We start from the raw sequence: 6,775 nt of genomic DNA on the forward strand, positions 1-6,775 counted from the left end.
ACCTTCATTAGGACAGGTGTTTTAGGGAACTGTTCCTGATCATATCATTTTAGAACTTGCTTTGACAGGAGTACTTCACAATGTATTGTAAGTATAATGGAGATTTTGTTCAGATATTTTAATATCGTCCCTTTATTATTAGCTGCAAGCAGAAACTCTTTGACTTAATCAAGTTTTCTAACAAAAAAGGAAATGAAAAAGTTCTGAAACACATTTCGTAATCAACGTCATCAAGAAGCACGTTAGGTAGGTACGTGTGTTAAGTGCTTTAAAATAAGAAAAGCATTCCATTTCTACCTTATTCTGTAAACCCGTAATAAATAGAGCGCATTTATCAAGATTAGTTTTTAACGTGGGTGCCCCCTGCAATTTGGCCTTTAAAATCGGAAAGCTCTTTGATTGGAATAAAATAAATCGAATTAATGAGCTCAATCCGTCAATTTGTTAAAGTGAAGTTTCCAAATAAATTAGATCAATTGATTAATTTGATTCTTGGTTTCTTTTCTAAAAGTACTTATTTTTTAAAAAAACGAATGGTCGCCTTTTTAAGCGCGCTGCCTTTCGCGCTTGATTAAGCTTTCAGGTGTATTTGCGAGCGTGACGTTATGGATTTCCACTGTTCATCTTATTGAATTTCAAATAAAGTATGCAAGCGGCGGTGGTTGCTGAAAAATAAAAGCGCACGAAGTTGCAGTTTTTAAATTTACAGCGTGTCATCGCATGAAGTTCGGAAAGGGGTCGTGCTGTAAGTTGATAGCGTTTGCATTTCTTTTTTCCTTATCAGTTTATTGTTCAATTGTCAACAACCGAATCCAATTCTTTCTATTATTCGCCAGGGATGAACACATCGACTAGACGTGGGGTTGTTCGTAACTCAATTTGACGCATCCGATAGGATTCCTTTTGTCAAAGTAGTAAGAATAATGATCTTCGACGTTTCACCTTTTCAACCTTATATTATTTTCCGCAAACGGTATTTTGATGCACAAAGTGGAGCGAATGGTTGATTTTTTTATCATCGTGACATTCTTAAATTTGAACTTTAAATTAAAACGGTTTCGAATTCTAAAAGTGGAATGACACTTTAGTGCAGGGGTGGTAGGCAATTAGAGCAAGGGTTGGTCCTACTGTTAGCTACGGTTGTGGCTTGAATACTAAGTAGCACGTATCCGCATTGACCATTGCTGATTACGCTAACGACCTTGTAGAAAACTCCCCCCTAGGAAATAGGACAGTCAAATTGATATCAGAAAGCTCTTCCCATTATACCCATAAAATTAGGGCAGAGAATAGCAACGAAACACATTTTCAAGACTACTTGTTGACGTTTCATTGATTTATTACGCTACTTTTCCAATTAGTTGTTTTCACAGGAAACGTCTGCTTTCATTGTGAGATTTAAAAAATTAATTGAATTCAGCAATGTAACAGTTGGGGTAAATTAATTCGAAGAGAAAATTTTTAATGGATCCTCTGCTTTGCGACTGTCTGTTGTCTGTTTGCGACGTTTGTTATTTGTCGCGGTGGTTCTGTATTACTTACGCTTTAGCAATTTAGGACATTAAATTAGCTGCAATTACACACTTAGACCATTAACAGATCAAAATGTTCAAGGATCAGAATATTACGATATTGTAAAATAAATAAATAAATAAATTGAATCTATCATAATAGTAATAGTGGTTGTATGGGCCGTGTCCCGTACATAGCCATACTGTCTTCTTTTGCCACATTAGGTCTCTAAATATAAGGCGAGGTAGAAAACTCCCCCCTAGGAAATGGGGTGGTGAGTTATTCTTTCCACGGTAGCTGTGGTCCATACTTTCTGTCAAGACTCTTTTGTCTGTAGCTTCTTGTATGACTCCGGGGTCTTCCAACCATCAAGGGTAGGCATTGCAAAACCACCAAAACCACGCCAGGCTGCGAGATGGTCCTTTGAAGGCTTGTATCGCAAGGCGACAACCTAACATCATGTTCCACCTAGCTTTGTGCTGGGTTTGAGTGTCTTGAGTTTACAGTTGCGTCTGTAAGTGGAAGAGTCTACCAACTCTGATTGGAATACAGTAGGAAGTTTGCCTAGTGGTTGGGTGATAAAAAGTTCAGTTCTTTGGAGTAAATGCCAGTGCCTGTTCCTTCCATTGTTTTATATGCATCCGTGAAGATAAATATGGCGGGTTGGGATGCCACATCCTCATCAAGAAAGATGTGATAGTTTTTCCCGAATATGAATTGAGGAGTGAGTAAGTCCAATCGCTCTTCTAGAATTGGCAATCGCTTAATCGCCTCGCCCAGAATTCGAGAGTGACCCACCACAGTACCTCTGCCATTCAGCAACCCCTTATTTTTCAGACGCAAGGATGCCAAAGTAACCTGCTCTCTCACGTGGAGATCTAGTGGAGGCAGACCCAGACGGGTTGTTTGCATCGCGCCCGTGCAAGCAAGGCACGCAACACGCTTTTAGATGGGATGTAGAGGTGGTGGATTCTATAGAGCTGCGAAAACTCTTCCATGCCTCTCTTTGATGCCTCCTAATATCCTTCAGCCTTTTCTTATATAGCCTCCCAATCGGCTATAGCTTTGCCTTATTGAACCCTTTGCACAACGGAGTTGGTAAGAAGATCTACTTTGTCCTGTAAGTCAGCAGGACTAGAGAGCCGCCTCTCAAAATGGCACTATCTAAGTTTATCTCCAAGTAAATGTTTGTAAAGGGGAATATCCGTTACCTTGGGGTTGCGATAACCCTTTTGGACGGTTCCCTTGCAGTTAATTTCGAATGAAATTATTCTATGATCTGACATAGTCGTTTCTGGAGTGACTCGCCAGTTCGTTATGTGATCAGAGATATTCGATGATGCCAGAGTGAGATTAATCACAGTCTGTGATAGCTACGAACGTGAGTAATGACTTACCCCTAGGGTTGAAGTTAGTGCTCCCCCATGTAGTGAGCATTTGAGTCACACGCTATATTTTTCTGTTTTTATTAATACTATCGCTAGGTTGAGTGGAAGAACAGTACATTTCTCAGAGAAATTTATTTAATTGTCTTCATATGTTGGCTATACTGAACTCCGCCGTTTGTTACTCTCATTGGCGCAAACTGTTCAATTTTTTTTTAAGGTATTACATATGTTTGGGTAATAATAAAGTGGATTATTCTTATTATTATTACTATGGTGACAAAAGTAATTTATATTGTATTTGTCTTGGTTTTTTACAACTAATTAATTCATAATCTGACCATTCACATTAAAATGATTAAAGTGGTGGTAGGTGGTCGCTTGAGAGAAACCAGATTAGTTAAATAAAATTGATCTCTTCCTATACATTTGTTACATCTTTTAAGCCAATAGATATTCGAATATTCCTAATGAACCACATAAATTAAATGCAGCGGTATGACCTTAATTCCTTCACTCATTATTGAAGCATAATCGCCAGAGTAGGTATTACTCTTCAGTTTTATTTTTTTCTCATGGCAAAGGTCTTACTTTTTGTCGTTTAATTTATTACGTCGTCCCTACACGTAAAACCGAAGGCGTACATTACTACCTGCCGTTAAAGTTCTATCACCCAGCTTCCAGACCGAATTTGAATTGCAGAAATTTAATGAGCACTAAGCTTTAAAGTTCTAAAATTAAATTTGTGCCAAAGAAATTAATTAAAGAATGTAGGTAATAGTTTCCACCTAACTACTTCGTTGCAAAGCCCTGTAATCCAAATTTCTATAGTTAGTTTAACTCGAGTGGGGTGCGTTGCGTATATGAGTATGAATGTAAAGTTTTACTAATTAGAACGTGGGGTTAGTATAACTTCCTGGCTAATGTAGCTAATTATCACTTATTCATATATAATTATGGCCTGAAACGTATTTGGAGAAACCTCGTTTATTACTTTATCGTAGAAGTTTAAATGGAAATGAGGAATTTCATTAATTGATCTTCAACTGTCCGAAATAGTGAACTGCAAAATTTCGACAGTCCTTAAAAAAGTGGCCTTAACAGTAAATTCAGAAGTATTTTTTTAATCAACATCATTGCGCTCTTTATTGAAAATGCTGGCAGCAATTGAATTCAATTTCAATGCGACAACAAACGTATAGCTTAATTTATTGACGAATTTGGAAGCTACTTTATGTGCGAGTTTCAATGCATATTGTGCAGCGTGCAATTTAACGATAGCGATAAAATCAATTGCAATGGAAATCAAGACAAAACGCATCGCCTTTTGTTGTGCATTCGGGTATCGATTTCAAAGATAGAAAATTGGTTAAACGAGACTATGCAATCAATTTTGAGAAAAGCAACTCACGTAAAACAGTTTCAAAGTACGTAATTGCGTGGCATTAGACAATCCATACCATACCTTTTCCTGTCGACTCGGTAAGTTCAGCTGCCATTGAAATTAATTGCACTAACTGTAGATACATTTGTTAATCGAATGTAGTGCCGAGTTTCGTAGTGAATTCAGAAGAGATCAATGAATCACTCATCATCTTTCGAGATTCGAAGAGTATTTCCTTTGCGTTAATTACAATTTAGTTTAATATTTAGATTAAAGGACCTAACTACTTAACTTTACTAATTATCCCTGGGAACCTATACTAAATTTAGAAGTAATTAATTCGTTAAAGTGGGTTAATTCCTGAATATATTGTGTAAAGTATCTTATCAAGCAGTCAGCCAGATTAGGCAAAGTTTACGTTATTCAGGTGCCCATACTTTATTCACAATTGTCAGTTCCACACCCGTCAGATACCCAATCGAATTATATACAAAGTTATCCTTCTGTAGGTTTGTAAGTGTTACATTGTTGCAAAACCGCATAGGTTAAACGTACCTGAATAGAATGAACACGTTTTTTTATTATTGAATTAAAACTACTTGATCAACAAAAAATTAATGTATATATAATGTAAAGTGCAAACATATTGTAACGTTATTTATAACTTCGGGTTCGATTTATATCAATATTTATTAAACAAAACTAAAACACTATAAAATCCGTACAATTTATATCGATTATTTATATCACACACTTCGAAATTTATATCAGCTTTTCGCGCTCTATGTTTCGTCCGTACTCGATCTCGTTCGATAGTAGACTGCCGCGATGTTCGGTCCGCAACCATTTATACACGCAAGCAATGTAAGTCCAGTACATTCTCGAATAATCGCGCGCGTAGAAAATTCCAGAGCGCCAAAGGCGACGTCATGTCTGGAGCATTTCCGTTACACTGCCCCCTTCTTAATTCTGGACGTCTCGTTCAGAAACTGCGTTAGTATTACTTTTTAATGCCTCGTGTCGGAATCTGCAGTCAGAGCCTGCTCGACAAACACCTTTCTTGAAAAAGTAACAGTCTACAGTTTTGCGGAGGGTCGTCCCCTGTGGGTTGAAGCAGCATACTGTAATTCGAACGCTAGTGTTTCTAAAAATCACTTCGATCATGGTTCGCACTATTTTCCAGTCCAACCCATCTAAACCACATCCAATCTTCGGGATCGCCAAGCTATTTATGTCATAGTATGCCATGAGTTTCTTTAAGCTTTTTAAAGCAGACCAGAGGTTTTCATAGGTGGGTTTGCCTTCTGACGTTTTCTTTGAAACCAAGTAGAACAAAGAGCGTTGACTATCTTCCAAGCGCAGTACTTTACCCACACGTGGTCTTTGCTTTAACAACTCGTCCATTCTTCCAAATCTTTTCCGGAATACGGAAGCTATACCTCTACCCATGCGAAGGTCTTCGGCGACACAATGGGCGATGGAAACGTTAACCGGAAGCTCAAAAATATTTTGACAAATTTCCTGAGTAACGCCAAATCGAGCTTTCTTCCGCTGGGCGTAATTTGACATAAAATCGTTAAAGTTTGGCTCGATCCCAAAGCTGCGTTCCTCTTCTCGAATACCTCTAACTTCTTCGTTGTTGTTGGATCCGGCATATCGTGCGAGTCGATTAATGTGGACAACTTTCGGTTTCCGGTGGTTCATTCTGATACGATATATCACGTCATTTATTTTCTTGATCACCTCATACGGACCTTCCCATTGTCTTTGTAGCTTGGGAGAAAGACCCTTCGTCTCTGTGGATTGTGCAGCCATACCAGATCTCCAGCTTCAAAAGTTTCATTGGCCGAGCGGAGGTTGTATTGATTTTTCATGCGATCGCTGGCAATCTGAATATCACTTCTAGCCAAGTCGTGAATATCGTTCATCTTCGTCTTTAGTTGGTCAACATAATTTTCACCTGCGACATATTCTTCATGGGGTTTACGCCCAAACTCGAGGTCACATGGAAGGCGTAGTTCACGACCCAACATAAGGCAGGCAGGAGTCTGACCCGTGGTCTCGTTGACGGCTGATCGATATGCCATAAGGAACAGGTGGAGGTACTGGTCCCAATTTTTCTGATGTTCTGCCACGACTTTTGAAAGATATTTACCCATCGTTCGATTCATTCTCTCAACCATTCCATCTGACTGAGGATGCAAAGGTGTTGTTCTGGTTTTATTGGCTCCTACCAATCGACAAACATCTTGGAACAAAGCCGATTCAAAGTTCCTTCCTTGGTCTGAATGGATTTCTATAGGAACACCAAAACGTGTAAAGAACTCCTTTACCAACACTTCTGCAACTGTTGCTGCCTCTTGGTTTGGAATGGCGTAAGCTTCAGTCCACTTTGTGAAATAATCCATAGCGACTAGGATATATTTATTTCCGCCATCTGTCTCGGGAAACGGTCCTGCGATATCGATAGCAACTCGTTCCATCGGACTACCAA

Source organism: Photinus pyralis, unplaced genomic scaffold, assembly GCF_008802855.1.
Source record: "Photinus pyralis isolate 1611_PpyrPB1 unplaced genomic scaffold, Ppyr1.3 Ppyr1.4_LG7, whole genome shotgun sequence".
In the NCBI taxonomy this organism is placed as follows: Eukaryota; Metazoa; Arthropoda; class Insecta; order Coleoptera; family Lampyridae; genus Photinus; species Photinus pyralis.